Here is a 17,497-nt window from a genome sequence, read left to right as displayed (position 1 = left end):
CTAGTCTGACGGGGGATTTTTAAAACATTTAAATGCATAAGAAGTGGCTTAGCATAAACCTATTGTTAATACATGAATAAATACTCTAGGGGGTACTTAGTAAATATGAACACAGGGGGTTATTGATAAACACTTTCCATCACCTGGGGTACATGTTAGTGTTTTATCTCAGTGGTGGAAATAAGTGTCAGTGGTTGCTGATTGATGTGAAGTTGTCCTTTCTCACATTCACAGTGGAGGCCGCCATTTTTGTGGGCAGAATCAATGTTCAACCTATCAGTTCACTGGGAACGAGTCAGGTGGTTGAGGTCAGTGGCAAAAAGTTTCCACCAGAGTATTGCTTTGCCAGCCAGCCCAGGAAGCCTTAGGACGGGCGTGACGCAGCATTGCTGGCTCACACATGCACAGTGGAACTGGAACTTGTCTTCCAGTTCAGCTTTCTTTAAAAAAAAAAGTAAGTTAAAAAAAGTAAACATATAAATAATTCCCTGGGACTCCAGTGGGTGGGGGATGTATTTAAATAATTAAAGCACCTTTTTCCCTCATTATCCCCTGCTGAGATGGCAATATCAATAAGAGGACGGTGGTGTTAGTTGTGCCACTACTGTCCATAGTAAATAGGTTTCCCCGTGCTTTTGCGCCATCAGAAATTCATCAAAACTTTTTGCAGTGTGGTCTACTATTGACGTTATTGGGAGAACTTTAGACTTTCCATTGATGAAGAATACAAGTCTCTTTGTGGCTGTCTGATAATTACAGCCGACACAAGCTGAAGGATCTTTGTAAAGGGCTTTAAGGTTTTGTATAGAGATGGTCACTGACCCCCGTGTTTTGGTTTTGGATTCGGTTTTGGATCTGGATTACCGTCGTGTTTTGGTTTTGGTTTTGGTTTGCAAAACCGCCATTGCGTGTTTTGGTTTTGGTTTTGGTTTTGTTTGGTTTTGTTTTGCTATTTTGTTGGAAAATACATGTTTTTGTGCCTAAAATAACCCAATTTAGTGCTCCAACTGTTTTAGAGATAAGTAATATAATTGTTGAGGTAATAAATCATCCAAAAAAACTGTTTAATTCTTCGTTGGTTGGCCTTCATTTATTCTACACACAAAACAGATTGTCTTCCTCTCCATCTATGCATATTGGCAATGCAGCCATCGTCTTTGAATCTATATTACACCCTACACTTATAGTTAAATATGTAAAGAAATGGAAAAAGACAGTTTGCTTTCTGTCTCTATAGGCCCCCTCCACTTTTTTAAAAAAACAAAAAATTCAGCCATTATAGACTGTACAATATTAATTGACATGGAGAAAGCCAGTTTGGTTTCTGTCTCTCTAAGCCCCCCTCCACTTGTATAAAATACCAAAAAATCCAGCCGTTATAGACTGTACAATATTAATTGACATGGAGAAAGCCAGTTTGGTTTCCGTCTCTCTAGGCCCCCCTCCACTTGTATAAAATACTAATAAATTCAGCCGTTATATACTGTACAATATAAATTAAAATGGACAAAGGCAGTTTGGTATCTGTCTGCATCAGATCCTCTCTCCACTAGGAGTAAAATAGAAAACTATTCAGCCGTTATATAATCTAGAATATAAATAGAAATTGAGAAAGGCACTTTGGTATCTGTCTGCATCATAATCATCAACATTATCATTGGCGCCCTCGTCGCCTACACAAATCTCCCCCTCATCCTCTTCTAATTCCAAAGTGGCATCCTCAATTTGGGTATCACCGGCTACACTCGGGCTATTAAGGCACACATCAGCAGAATGCTCACGATTAGACATCCCACTGTTGGATGGACTCTCCACAGGGATTGTTGTCATTTGTGAATCAGAGCAAATATTCTCCTGTAATGCCTCACTGTTATCTTGCAGCTCGGCTTTGACGCGTAACAGTAGTTGTGCACCAATTGTAGGCTGGGTAACTTTTTGGGATCTGCCACTAATAGCCAAAGGTGAAGGCCTCATTCTCTCTTTGCCACTGCGTGTGTAGAATGGCATGCTTGCAATTTTTTTTTTATCGTCACTTAACTTTTGCTCAGTTACACTTCTTTTTCGCTTCAATACAGTTAATTTTTTTTTGGTTTTTGTTTTTTGCACTAATTTGAAAACATCAGGACTGGTGACAGAACCTGGTTGCTCATTCAGATCATATGTGGACTGCTTTGAATCCATTCTGAGCGCAAACCACTGGGGAGTGCTAAAAATTATTCAGTAGATACTGCTGACAGATATGACTTTTGACAGCCAGAAATATTAATACACAATTAGGGAGGACACCCCAAAAGCACTGAGGAGTGCTAAAAATTATTTAGTAGATACTGCTGACAGATATGACTTTTGACAGCCAGAAATATTAATGCACAATTAGGGAGGACACCCCAAAAGCACTGAGGAGTGCTAAAAATTATTTAGTAGATACTGCTGACAGATATGACTTTTGACAGCCAGAAATATTAATGCACAATTAGGGAGGACACCCCAAAAGCACTGAGGAGTGCTAAAAATTATTTAGTAGATACTGCTGACAGATATGACTTTTGACAGCCAGAAATATTAATGCACAATTAGGGAGGACACCCCAAAAGCACTGAGGAGTGCTAAAAATTATTTAGTAGATACTGCTGACAGATATGACTTTTGACAGATAGAAATATTAATGCACAATTAGGGAGGACACCCCAAAAGCACTGAGGAGTGCTAAAAATTATTTAGTAGATACTGCTGACAGATATGACTTTTGACAGCCAGAAATATGAATGCACAATTAGGGAGGACACCCCAAAAGCACTGAGGAGTGCTAAAAATTATTTAGTAGATACTGCTGACAGATATGACTTTTGACAGCCAGAAATATTTATGCACAATTATGGGGGACACCCCAAAAGCGCTGGGGAGTGCCAAATATGAAGAAAAAATAATAAACCTCTATCCTCCTCTCTGCACTAGCGATTTTGGTTAGAGCAATTGCAAGAACAATATTGTATTCTCTGTCCCTGCTCTAATTAGCCTATGACTACACCCTGCTCTCTCCCTCTGTCAAATGGCGATGGATTGCTGTGGAGGCGTGTATTTATAAAGTTGAAGTATCGCGAGAACCGAGCCACGAGATCCGACGACGTCACAATGACGTTCGGCCTCGATTTGGATTCGGAACGGGCGGGAGAGTACCGAGCTGCTCAGCTTGGTACTGGGATACCCAAAGTTCGGGTGGGTTCGGTTCTCGGAGAAACGGACCCGTCCATCTCTAGTTTTGTACCCAGAAGCAGGGGTTGGCTGGCAGACTATAGCCTGGGGGACAAGCACAGCACTGTCCCATAAGTTTGAGGACCATCCTTAAAGGGTGGTTTTCGGTACAATATGTATTTATCAATACAAAAAGAGTGTTTTTAGTGTTGCTTAATGCAGCAATACTTTAATATTATAAATCATAAATCTTGAATAATAAAAATAAATTATGCAACAAAAAACAAACCGCACTTTATATTGCATTTTATTTTATATGTTCTTTCTCCCTACAGCACTTTTTTTTTTTACATACCTGGCTGATTATAATGGGATTTATTAAAATGCAAAAAGCCAGTTTGCTTTAAAACCAAATGTTTTTGTCAGCAAAAGGGCTTGTTTTTGTTTTGCCCTGTATACTAATAGAGTTATTCATTGTTTTATCGTTAACCTAGACCAAATAATATTAGGGGTGGTACTGGGAGGAGGAGCAGAGCACTAGGGGGTATCGGCGACTTTGCAGGAGACATTTAAAGCAGCCATGGCTTGCAAAGGTAAGTTTGTCTTTACAAGTCATTGCCGTTTTAAATTTCCCCTGCAAAGACACCGATTTCTGTTGACTTGTAGAAATCGGAGCTTCATACATTTACCCCCATGTGTCAATCTGACATTCTGGCCCAGAGCTGGATTAAGGCTCTGGTGGGTCCGGAGCACTTTAGATAGGGGGTCCCTATGATGAAACATGGCTATCATTTTAGACAAATACACAAGCAATACTATATGCACGCAGTTCTGCCTTCATGAACAGTACACTGTGAAGCGGGACATACCTCCCAACTTTCCTTGTAGTCAAATCAAATTCTGACTAAGCGACAGTCACCCAAATCTGGGACTGTCCCACCAGATTCAGGACAGTTGGCAGATTATCCTGCTCTCTTCTACCTGTTCTTCTCACTTTCACCACTTCTGGATGCTGATTTCTTTAGCTCATTTGCTGATTTTCTGGATCCTGGAATGTTGGATGCCTTATTTGGGAAAAAAATGGGTATGTAAAATTAAGAAAATTCCAACCAGTCCTGGGGGTAAATGTATCAAGCTGAGAGTTTCTCGGCGGGTTTGAAAAACCATTCAGATTCCAGCTATCATTCATTTAGTACATTCTACAAAATGACAGCTAGAATCTAATTGGTTGCTATAGGCAACATCTCCAATTTTAACCCGCTGGAAAACTCTCGGTTTGATACATTTACCCCCGGTGTTAAATCGATTTACATGTCGCACACACACATTGTATTAACATGCCACAAACACATTGTATTAACATGTCACACACACACATTGTATTAACATGCCACAAACACATTGTATTAACATGTCACACACACACACATTGTATTAACATGTCACACACACACACATTGTATTGACATGTCACACACATTGTATTAACATGTCACACACACACACACATTGTATTGACATGTCACACACACACATTGTATTAACATGCCACACACACATTGTATTAACATGCCACAAACACATTGTATTAACATGTCACACACATACACACACACACACACATTGTATTAACATGTCACACACACTATGTTGACATACCTCTCACTTACCTGAAATAGCCTTTTATTCTGTCTGGCCCAGGGGGCATATCTGATCTTCTTCTGCTCCTGAATTGAGCTCTGTGGACTGTGTCAGTTCTCTGATGGGAGAACTGACTGCCTGAGCTGTCTTCAGCAATGCCTGCAAGAGACACTTACCTGAGGCAGTAACTCACTAAGACTTAAGACTGTATCTTGCAGGCATTGCTGTAGTCAGCTCAGGCAGTGATGGGCAGGAGGCAGTCCTAAAGGAGGAAGCGCCTCTGACTACCAATGAGAACATGTAAGTCATTTAAGCGCAAGTAAGTCATGAGCTGGGGACACAAGTCCTGCAGCACAGTGACAAATTACATTGGAACGGTATTGTGGCTCCGCCCCTTGTCAGGTGGGGCGGGGCTATTAGGCATTGGGGCCCACCAGGAATTTCCTTAACCCCCCCGCTGGGCCAGTCTGACTCTGCCCGCAACTGATCAGGAGGCATATCACGGTATATCACAGAGAATTAAATCTGCCACATACGGAGAGGTTTTAGTCAAATAAGTTTTTCATTGATTTGCTTGCTGAATACGAATATAGACATTGGAGAGGGGTCAGCATGCATAATGCCATCAGCACATACTTGAACTTGTAGTGTCATGACAAAGTGTACTACAACTGGTGCACACATTGATAAATTAATAATGTTGCTATTTCATATTTCATTAGTTGTTGCAAGTGTACCCTGTGCATGCTGGCGCCTGACAGTGGCCCTGGATAGTATCAGAACAGATATTAGTCTCCATCCTGTCACATTATGTGTTCAATCTGAGAGAGAATTTAATATCTCTGTGCATAGAGGTTTAGGCCGCAAGAAGATGGCCGACCATCCTACATCACTCAGGACAAAGTTAACTGACAAGTGAGTTTAAGTACTTTCCAGTGACTATACCTCTCTTGTATAGTTTAGACCAAAATAAAATAGCCGCTGCTCTACACCTATGTATGTATCCTGCACTACACTGTATGATAAATAGATGGTATAATCAAAAAGGGAGAGTTAATGCCTCTGTACTTTGATGGTCAGACCACAGGAAAATGGCCACCATTCTCCAGCTCTGTTTGGATCCTGCACTCGACTGTATGTGTCTGTTACTGTGTCCGGGAGACTTAATGACTGTTTATAGGGATTGGAGATGCTGCTGGTCAGTACTTGTTTATTTTTATTTATAGATATGTAGTATTACTGTGGGGGTAATATGAGAGGACAGCCTGTAATTTAGTAATGTATGTGAGGTCTGAACACATTTATATATCATACCCTTGTACCCCTATTATATTCCCCTATACTCCTAATAAATATGTCCTATACCCCTAATGTATCCCACCCCCTGCTATATTGTCCTGTACCCCATCTAAATATATTCTGTACTCCTAATGTATCCCTTTCTACATACCCCTATACCCTTTTACATGTCTACCGACTGTCCCGATTTTGGCGGGACAACCCGATTTGCAGACTGCAAAAGGGGTGGGGTTTAGCATGAAAGTGGGTGGAACTTTATGGAAATATGTAATTTGCTGCCGGAGATTGGGTGGACCAAGGGTGGGGCTTACTTTGTTCCTCTTCTGGGATTCTAAATGTTAGGAGGTATGTATAGTTCTACAAGTGCCTGCAAACAATGACAGTAATGGGCTGTGAGTGCATGCTGACACTTGTAGTGCCACAAGTGCTTATTCTATATTTTAAGTGTATTACCCTGATACCCAACAGCCAAGGGTATCAGCAGGGGCCCAGTGCTATTCAGGATTCAGCCTGTCCTCAATAGGTGCAAGGGCCCAATAATAATTTTACAATGCCCTCCTCTAGCAGCAGCATTGCTAGGCTTATAAAAATAAATATTTATTTACTTTTTTCCGTTCTAACAAGCAAGATCACTCCAGCAGTTTTTGAGCTATCTTCATTGGTATACCACATTTTTTTGGGGAGAAGCCACCACTTATTACATTGCATATGGGGCAGCACGTGGCCAGGGTGACATGAGCAGTCCCAACCCCACCCACTTCACCAACGAAGCGGGCAGGATTCGAGAGGTTGCCCTGCTCTCCCGGGAGTCTGGGTGAGCTCTCAAAAATTGTGGAGTCTCCCGGACATCCTGGGATAATAGGCAACTATGGATTTCACTTTATTTGTGTATTTAGGGCAGCACAGTGGCCTAGTGGTTAGCACTTCTGCCTCACAGTACTGGGGTCATGAGTTTAATTCCCGACCATGGCCTTATCTGTGTGGAGTTTGAATGTTCTTCCTGTGATTCCGTGGGTTTCCTCCGGGTACTTCGGTTACCTCCCACACTCCAAAAACATACTAGTAGGTTAATTGGCTGCTATCAAATTGACCCTAGTCTGTCTGTGTATGTTAGGGAATTTAGACAGTAAGCTCCAATGGGGCAGGGACTGATGTGAATGAGTACAGCGCTGTGGAATCAGTGGCGCTATATAAATAAATGGTGATGATGATGATGATGATGATTGCACGCTGTGTTTACCTTCAGTGTAGTAAAATCGGGATTGCAGTTTTAACCTTGTGGTATAAAAGAATGCACTTTGATGTGCATTTTGCTCTTTAGTAAGTAGCATAGTTTTCAAACTGCATATCATAACACCAAGAACCATGCGGTTTGCCCTTTAGTGAATCCCACCTGGGTATTAACAAATAGACAAAGTATTATAAAGGCCCTGCACATAATCTTACAATCTTTATTTTAATACTTTAATATTAATTTGTGCCAGTGATTACATGTCCAGCCAAATTGAATAGGAAAAAGTGCTTAATAGGGCTTTATGAATCAGTCACACTGCAATGGTGAATTGGGGGTCAGAAGATTGTTTCAGTATAGAAAGTGAAGTCTACAGAGGGGTAATAAATGGATGGAATAGCACATACTTGCCAACTTTATGTTGGCCATGTCCGGGAGTTCCTGGAGGGCAGGAGGGGTGTATGGGGGGAGGGGACGTGGCTTTACGAATTTCGTCAAATTGTTTTACCCCCAGTGATGTAATACCTGTTTTGGGACTTTCTACAGTGGTATAAAGACCCAAAACAGGTATTACATCACTGGGGGCGGAGCCAAAATTATGCGAATCGCAAAGCTCCGTCCCCTCCACCAATACATGTCGGCTCTGATCTGGATGCGGGAGAATTGACAGCTGTCCCGGGATTCCGGGAGACCTACCTAGAATTCGGGAGTCTCTCGAAGATTCCGGGAGAGTTGGCATGTATGGAATAGTTTAGGAAGGTTAAGAAGATAGTTCAGGAATTTGTTAAGCTTGTCTAAAGAGATGGGAGACAGGTATTTCCACAGAGTGGGTGCAGCATGAAAGCATCCTGTAATAGTGAATGGGTGAAAGCAGTGAGTGTGTATTAGAGGCACAGATCTTTGGCAAAGGGGGGCGAGTTAGGCGATATTTTGAGACAAGGGAAGAGATAGAAGTTGGTACAGTGTTGTTTATGGCATAGTATGTGAGAAGTATTTTATATTGAATTTGGTCAGTTACAGGCAGCCAAGTATGCAGAGCGGAGCAACAGTCTAAGAAAGTTTTGTGAGGAAAATTAGTGTAACCACTACATTCATAATAAGAAGATAATTGTTACTGTCAATGTGGGAGATTATGAGTTCATGAATAAAGGTTTTGCAGTGTCTTGTGTGAAATAAATAAGCTATTCTGGAGATGTTTGTTACTTGTACATGACAGGATTAGGATGAAGCAGAGCCGTAACTAGACATTTTAGTTCCCTGGGCAAAGCAGAACACTGGCCCCACCAATGTACCTTTATGGGAGTAGATGCTGCCTCATAGCGGTTATACATAGCCGGTATCTCCTGCCTGCTGGTGTCTTATGCTCCGCTGCTGCTTGGTCAGATCCTGGAATATTGGGGTTCTGTTTGTAGAAGAGAAAGTTACTATGCACCTTCTATAAAGATGAGCAGTAAAAGAAGAATCTAGGTGTCTCTCCCCACAACCAGACAGACATTAAATCAGTAGCCTTTTCTGTTTAAAAACACCCAAACACCCTTCTTCCCAATCTTTTCCAGAATTTAATTAATAGCATTTACATTTGATGTCTATTTCCGTCCATATACCTCGACATAAAATGAATAGCACCAACGTTTAATAATTAGGCCTCCTTCCCCCTAACCAGCCCGACTTTAATTTAATAACATTCCCATTTAATCAACAGACATATTCCACCACAACCAGCCCCAATATTAATTTAATAACATTCCCATTTAAATAATAGACCCGTTTCACCTCTCACCAACCCCTACCATTAATAGCATCCCCATTTAATAAACAATATTATTCATCACCAAACCCAAATTAAGTTAATACCATCCATATTTAATAAACAAACCCTCACCACCCTGAAATTAAATTATTAACATTTCCTTTTAATACAAAGGCCAATTTCCCCACCAGTCCGACAAGCAAATTATGGCTTGCAAATTTCCCCTCATTTAATAGTAATTATTATTGCAAATTAAAGTTTTACTGATTTTTTTTATATATTACTTATGTTTTCATAGTATATATCACATTTATGTACACCAAAGAAATTTTCCCCTTCCCTCCAATCCCTGCTGCCTGAATCTCCCTCTATTCTATGCAGAATTCCCACCTATTCTCTATGGACTCCCTTCTCTCCAGACAACGCACCCCTCCAAACCTCCCTCCTGTTCTCACCAGAGCCCTCACACCTTGTCTCCAGCCCTCTCATCTCACCAGCCCCTGCATTAATTTCTTTACCGGAGCTTCTCTTCTTCTTTCTATATCTTTTTCCTGTTTCCTCTTGATCCTTTTTCTTCTTCCTTCTGTGCCGGCTCCTAGTCTCCTGTGTTCTGACACCGTCCTGGCGCTATTATTTGCATGTCAGAACACTGCAGGAACACGGAGCTGGCACCCTCCTCCTTGCACCGGAACTTTTTTAATCGGCAGTGGAGTCCCGCGTTGCTGCCACTACAGGAATACACTGTTGCTTCATTGGTGGGGATTTGGTATGTAATGGGCAGGCAGGTGTTGCGCCCTCACTTGGCCTTGCACCATAACCTGCACCATCTGTCTCACTTCAATCGGAAAACACTCTGTTCCATTTCATACCTGTACGCTACCTGTTTCTCATTTCAACATATGGAATTTTCCTCTTTGTTTGTTTCAATGCCACAATAACAATATTTTGGTGGAAAAAAATATATATATTGAAGATCTTATCTTTATTTGGACAGGGAACATGCTGGATTTGGAGAGGGTTTTTTGCCATTAAAAAAATAATAACTTTAATGTAATTTTTACACACTGTTAATAATACTTTTATCATTTTATGATTTCTTTTCATCAGATCCCATGAGTGTCATGTAATCTTTTACACCGTTAGCAACATGGATGCAAATACAAACCTGGATGCACAAAGTAGCCACAGAAATGGTTTATATCAATCCCAAAGTGTCAGCTTTTCAGGATTATAAAGAATTGTACGCTTGATAAGGATTATTATAAGGAATTCCTTGTCCTTATAGAGAGATTCAGGGAAAAGAGAAGGATATGATTTATAGAGGCTCTTTATACAGATTAAGAAATGTGAATACTCACATACATTGAGCTTCATCTCTGGTTATAATAAGGATAACAGAATAGCTGTGTAAATGATTAGGAAAACAATTGACAGATATTAAAATTAGACCCTCTTCTTGAATCTTTCTTGATCGAGAAACCCATGTTCATACACGACACAGTCCCCTATCTCAAATCAATACCAATCCCTCCCTTTCCATGGCAAAGCTACTTGAACCTCTAAAAGGTGGATGATCTGTGGTAGAAGAAAAATGTGTATCTATGGGTTTAATGAATTCAATAGATTTATTTCACACACCTTTTGTATAAAAGGAAATGTAAATGCCAATTCTCCTATATTCTGTACTTATTGCATTGTCTGTGCAGAATACAACACATATGACATACTATTAGAACTATCTATGAATAGTTTTGTGAACCTGAAAGGTACAATAAGATTATTTGATTTCCATTAATGGACGGCTTTGCTTACAAAGAGAATGTCTTTTTAATAATTACTCTGTCTAATATAATTTTCTGTTACATTTCTTCCTCTTTTCATTGAAAAGTATGGTATTGTTTTGTAGCATATTGTAATAAATATAGTTTTATAATTTATAGAATAGGTAGAGCAAAAGGCACAGACAAAATGCAAATTGCTCATATTTTATTTTCATTCACCTAGTGCTGGCCCACAAACACAGCCCTACATCTATTCAGCAATGTCTAACATATATATTATGATGACTTAATGATAGTGAAAATTTGTACTTTATTAGGCAATTATTCCGTATCTGTAAGCAAAAATAAAGATTGCAGCTAACCTGTAATTTTCTTTACATACATTAATTAGGAATTATCTTTTATATGTGGACAAGAATAAAGTTTATAGTTTACATGTAATGTTCTTTGTATGTCTGTGTTTTCAGCAGTTTTCTATTTCCAATAACTGTAGGGTGTAAACTATTTTTTCTTTGCTTCTCTAATATTGTAACAGTGTGGGTTCACATGGCATAAAACAGGCTTAAATGTGCTGGGCATATGGTAGAGTAAGTAAACATATGTTCTTGTACTAGAGGCACTAGGTCTATTGCTGGAAATGCCAAATGATACCTATTTTTCTTACAATAAGGTCCCAGCTACAAGTTAGGTGACATGAGTTGGGTTTCCGGGCTGATGAGCTGACAGTTAAACCATGGCTGGTGGCAGTGAGTTCCATGTTATTTGACATCACTTGTATCCTAGCAACGCTGATGTTTATTTTCACCAGTCCGTGTGGCAGTTGGAAGTCAGTCAGGCAAGTTGCATGATCTGGTGAAATGTCTTCAAAATCGGAGAAAAATATTTGTTTTGAGGAAGAGGAGTTTGAGGTTTATAAGAGGAGAAAGAGAAGGATGGTTTTAAGGAAGAGAAGGATTTCTGATAGCTCAGAAGAATATGGGTCCATCAAGAAGAAGGGTAGAAAGAGGTCTTCAGCAGAGTCACATACTAAAGGTTTCGGAAAGAGTCTACATGTTGTAGAGGAATGTATAATTATCGAAAGTTCAGACGATGGTGGTTCCATGGTTATGGCAAACCGAAAGAGAAGGATATCTGCAGGGTCCGAAGGGAAGATTCCTAAGAGTCTACATGCTGAAGAAGGATGTATAATTATCGAAAGTTCAGACGATGGTGGTTCCATGGTTATGGCAACCCGAAAGAGAAGGATATCTGCTGGGTCCGAAGAGAAGATTCATAAGAGTCTACATGCTGAAGAAGGATGTATAATTATCGAAAGTTCAGACGATGGTGGTTCCATGGTTATGGCAAACCGAAAGAGAAGGATATCTGCAGGGTCCGAAGAGACGATTCATAAGAAAGATGTAGAGATGGATAAGGGGAGAAAGAAACAGATTTCTGAGGAGGAAGAAAGTGTCAGCTTAGAGGGTTACTTTTATCAAATTGATTCCATCAAGACTGGAGATAGAAAGAGACAGAAAACAGCTGGGGAGGCCATTGGTGTGGAGTGGAGTTATAGTAGACAGAAAGGCGAGTGTAGTAAAGACCAGGAAATAGCAGGTATGGTAGCATTGATATATAAGACACAAAAAGCAGTAGAATTGTAACGTAAACCTATTACAAAGAGAAGAAAAAGTGGTAGTTAATCTCATGCGAAACACTAGGGATTTTTATAAAATCTCATTAATATTTATTGTTATGCATTGAAAAAAATTAATTGTGAGAATATTGTATGTTAAAATAATAGTAAGAAAAATGTGTAGAATGAAAAGAAGTCACTAAAATACAGTATAACAACTGAATATATAATCTGTTACTGTGTATTATTTAATCAATCAATCTCTATTATTTTCGCATTCTACTTATTATTCAATTGTCCAGAGCTTTTAGGATTGTCTATCAGATCTACAATAATGTCAGTATAGGAAAAATGTTACAGATCAACAGATTAGCAACGTGATGGTTTTCCGATTTTAATGATAAATTAACTTTAAGAAAATGCTATCCAATTATTTCACGGTAACACTAAAACATTGAGAATATCATAGCCAGCAATGCAATAGGTTATATATAAACTTGGATATATTGTATAGTGTTATAGCAGTTGTGTAGAAAGGTTATTATATCTGTATAGCAAGCAGCATCTATTATATCTAGTTTGTAATTAATTAATATCAGTACAGATCATGTTGTAACTTATACTGGCAGCAACTTAATATGTTTATTCCCTCACTTGTAGTCATTTGTCAGTAATCTGTATAGCCTTACTATAAAACTCTTAGGGCTAGATTTACTAAGCTGCGGGTTTGAAAAAGTGGGGATGTTGCCTATAGCATCCAATCAGATTCTGGCTATCATTTTGTAGAAGGTACTAAATAAATGAAAGCTAGAATCTGATTGGTTGCTATAGGCAACATCTCCACTTTTTCAAACCCGCAGCTTAGTAAATCTAGCCCTTAGTGCTTATTAGCAGTATTGGCCCTTCAAATGAGGTTTTTAGATGTTAGTTCATACAGTATCCAAATTCATATGTTGCCTATATTTTACTGCAAGCAGAATAAGTTACCTTATAAGGCAATAAGTAGTTCAGGAAATGCTGCTTAGTTGTACCTCAGGTTTGCTGGAGAAATGTTAATCCGCGACATAGTTTCTGTTTAAGGATTCAAGTATGTTCCTTAATATTGTAACAATCATATTGCAAAGTAATTGTATAAATATAATAAACAGCAGAATCTGCTCAATCATGTTTTTTTTAATGAATTAACCCCAGTTTGAATCCCAGTTTGATTCGTATTGGTATCCCCTTTATCTGTTTGTTTCTTCATTTATGTTGAATTACTAATCTATTTACCTAGCAGACCCAGAAATTTTAGATATGGGTAAGTGTAATAACGATCAAATCAGTTTGCTTGTGATCTTCTTGCAGATGGATGTTTAGCTAGTGTTAATTATATCGAACAAGTCTGCAAGCTACTTACATTTTATAGTACTAAGCATTTTAGATTTGATTGTTTTATGTGTCCGTATACTTAGTTTAATATTTACTATAGTGTTGACACCTTACATTATTGGTCAAATAGCACTAAGAGGTATTAGATTATATTATTCATTAGTTCATTAATTTATGGGCTTAATTTTTAAAACAGTAAGCAGAGATAGAAACGCAGACATGCATTTTGCCTAGGTGCTTTTTCGAGGATTTTTTTATTAGAAGTTTGTTTATTATATTCATTATCCACTAAATCTTTACTATTATTTTGTAATATGATTATTGCAATATTATACAACATACTCAAGTCTTTAAATAGTAACTATATAAATGAATAACATTCTTCCAGCAAACCTGAGTTACAACTAGCATAACCGGGAAAAAATTGATAGCATTTTCTTAAAGTTAATTTATCATTATAATCTAACTATTATCACAGTGCTAATCTGTTGATCTGTAACATTTTTCTTATACTGATATTATTATAGATTTGGGTATTTAGTTGCACTTACGAGTTTAGTTAATTGAATGATACATAGAGAGCACAGAAAAGACTGATTACTCTAATAAATTATTTGCAGTAACAGATGATGTATTACAGTTGTTATACTGCAATTTAGTCACTTATTTTCATTCTACAGATTTTTCTTACTATTAACTTAATATCCAATATACTCAAAATGAATTGTTTTTAATGCATAACAATGAAGGATATTGAAATTTTATAACCTTCCCTAGTGCATGGAATCAGAATAACCATCACTTTTTCTTCTCTTTGTAACAGATATTAACCTAGTGGTTATCAGCGGTAGCACCTCATATAGAAATGTAATTATACCAAATAAGTGGGAAGGGTTATGGTTCATATAAAATAATAACCAGTGCGGCAGGAACCCCCTCCCCCTTTGTATAATAATCAAAACCTCACAACAACATCAAAGAAAAAGCGGGACAACTTAGGCCACACCTCTGATCCACCTCTGCCACACCGATTTTCTTTGATGATCACACACACCTCTGCCAACAAACTATGCACCTTTTGCCCTATGAAATTTGTAACTAGTCCCGGAACTGGTGGGAAATATGATAATAGGTAATAATGTTTTTTTACTTCTACCTTTATGAAAACATTTTTCCAACTTATCTGAATTAATCAATTGTGAGTAGTCACATACAAAATGTCCATCATGTGTAACATTAGCTAATCAAGAAAATAAACATATAGTGGGGATAAGCGCTCTAATCCTGTAATGACAAATCACCCTGTCACGAGCTGCACGCAGAGAGACTCTCCCAGGACCTCAAAATTAAATTATAAGCAGTTACTGCAGCGCTCAGTGACGGAACATATAACACACCACATCTACAAACTCAATTGAGCACAATACATTTGGCGTGTGAGAAACATGTGGTGTTCCACAATGATAAATCATGCACTGTTTGATCCTTAAATGCACCAATGGACTCTCCAACCTGCAGATAAACTTATAGCTAACCAATATAGTTTTCATAACATAAATACCGTTGTAGGCTCAAATCTGAATAAAAGTGTTACTACGTTAGATGATATCCGTCCTCCCAAGGACTGCAGTTTATATATGATCCGTAATAAGTCTGATGATAAGCACTGTATTCCTGGAGGAAGGCTGGCCGCCTGATGGTAAGCGCTGATTGCGGTCTCAATATCCAGCCGACAGAATGCAATCAGGTGGTTCTGGGTATCGTAGGCCGTGTCTTTGGTATCCTAATGGATCCTCCGGCAGTTTGCACTGATGAGCCTGTGAACACCGATAGTGCCCTTCCGATCCTCATATACAAACCAAGGAAGACCAAAGTAATCAATCAGTAAAAAAAATAAAAAAATAAATAAAAATAAAAAAATTATTGATACTGACAAGACTGGGAGACAAACTGACATGACAGGGAGTTACACTGACAAGACTGGGAGACTCTAGCAGGTAGAGGAGAGATGCTGGCAGGAGAGAGAAGACACTAATGTTACTTACAAAGACAGGGAAGCATTATTATGATACACACATCTCAGAGGTGAAATCTCCATTCCTGACCCAAAAATGGCAATCAGATAAATCCCCTGGGTCAACCACCCCTGCAATGTGTTCTAGTAATTACATATTTCATATATGATTACTTGTAAGAAAGGGATCAAATACATTTTTAATTTCTGTTAGTGATGTCATTATTACAACCACATGTGGCAATGAATCTCGCACTTTAACCGCTCTTACAGTAAAGAAACCCTCCCTATGCTGATGGCGAAACGCAGGGCCATCTTAACAACATTATGGGCCCCCGGGCAAAGCAGTGCACCGGGGCCCCTACATACATATATATATATATATATATATATATATATAGATATAGATGTATAGAGATACAGATATAGATATAGATATATAGAGATAGAGATAGATAGATGTACTTGTTCTGTGACCCTTGAAGGTTTTGTTTGCAGGTTTTTTCTTTTGCAGGATTATTTATTCTAATTAAGAGCCCTGCCTATGGGGCCCCCTTGCCCGTGGGGCCCCTGGGCACCTGCCCATCGTGCCCAATGGAAAAGATGGCCCTGGCGAAACGGTCTTTCCTCCATTTACAATTGATTGTCCCTTGTTACCTGTATTTATGTTGATCTCTCTGTTGTACAAATTACAGTATGCTGATTCCACTACTGTTATATAAATGTTTAACACTATAGAATACATGCATTTTACGTGTACAGTTATCTCTGAATGGTAAATGTTACATTGTTCAAATCATTTTCTCCCCATAAGGAGGAAGTGGTGTTCAGAAAGCTGGTCCTGGAGGTACAGCGTCTAAATACATCAAGAGGCTTTCCTTTTACCATCAGCTCGGCCAGGGCAGCTTTGGGGAGGTAAGTCTTGTGACAGAGGTTGGACAACTCAAGTCAGATGACAATTGTGTGACTCACAGCTTGTAGTAGAAGAAGAATCATGAACAATTATGTCGTTACAACTGTGCTGACTGAAAGCATATTTCTGTTATTACTTCAAAAATGTCAATTAAATTCTATCTTGTTAAAGATTTTAATGATTTTTAAAAGTCTTTTCTTCTAAATTATAACATGTTACTGAAACCAGAAAGACAATATAACTTAACTCTCAATAACATTGACATACACATAGGAATGTAAATATATTGAGCTACCTGGGTGGTTCTACAGGTAATAAAATAAATATCACTTGTGCATGTCTCTATCTCTAGGTCCTGCTTGCTGAGGACCCTCTAACTGGTCAGCAACTGGCAGTTAAGATCATCCAGAAGAGGAATCTACTGTCGGAGGAAAGAGAGCTGATGTTGGTGGAGCGCAGGGTGCTGGAAGTTGCGTCTGGTAGCGCCTTCCTCGTCCATCCATATCTTGCCTTCCAGACAACGGTATTAGTGTATTTCCTGTTGAAACAAAATCATTAGTTAGGATTTTCTCTATATCTTTCCACATCTTTCACATATACAAGTTTCATCTTTTCTTGGTTAATGACGTTGATATAAGCAAGTATGCTCGTCTAACTTAGCTAAAAAAGTGTTGCTATGTTTTCCTATGT

The 17,497-nt window shown here is 38.7% G+C and overlaps 2 long non-coding RNA genes across 5 annotated transcripts in view; one reads left to right on the top strand and one right to left on the bottom strand.

Annotated features, from left to right (window-relative positions):
- LOC142100897 (uncharacterized) overlaps positions 1 to 5,088 on the bottom strand; it is a 46,001-nt gene extending 40,913 nt beyond the window's left edge. For all 3 annotated transcript variants that reach the window (XR_012678934.1, XR_012678935.1, XR_012678936.1), the window contains exons 1-2: positions 4,863 to 5,088; positions 4,174 to 4,256 (exon numbers count right to left, since the gene is read on the bottom strand). This is a non-coding gene — a long non-coding RNA (uncharacterized LOC142100897). The remainder of the gene's footprint in view (positions 1 to 4,173; positions 4,257 to 4,862) is intronic.
- LOC142100902 (uncharacterized) lies at positions 5,073 to 17,264 on the top strand. Of its 2 annotated transcripts, none has more exons than XR_012678942.1 (3): positions 5,073 to 5,133; positions 16,709 to 16,809; positions 17,160 to 17,264. It is a non-coding gene; the product is annotated as an uncharacterized LOC142100902 (long non-coding RNA). The 2 variants fall into 2 exon arrangements; XR_012678941.1 differs by lacking the exon at positions 5,073 to 5,133 and adding an exon at positions 5,610 to 5,748.
- Positions 17,265 to 17,497: the final 233 nt, after the last annotated feature.

The sequence above is a fragment of the Mixophyes fleayi genome, chromosome 9 (assembly GCF_038048845.1).
Source record: "Mixophyes fleayi isolate aMixFle1 chromosome 9, aMixFle1.hap1, whole genome shotgun sequence".
Taxonomy (NCBI): Eukaryota; Metazoa; Chordata; class Amphibia; order Anura; family Limnodynastidae; genus Mixophyes; species Mixophyes fleayi.
Note: the sequence above shows the minus strand (reverse complement) of the source record. Positions and strands in the feature narration are given on the sequence as shown.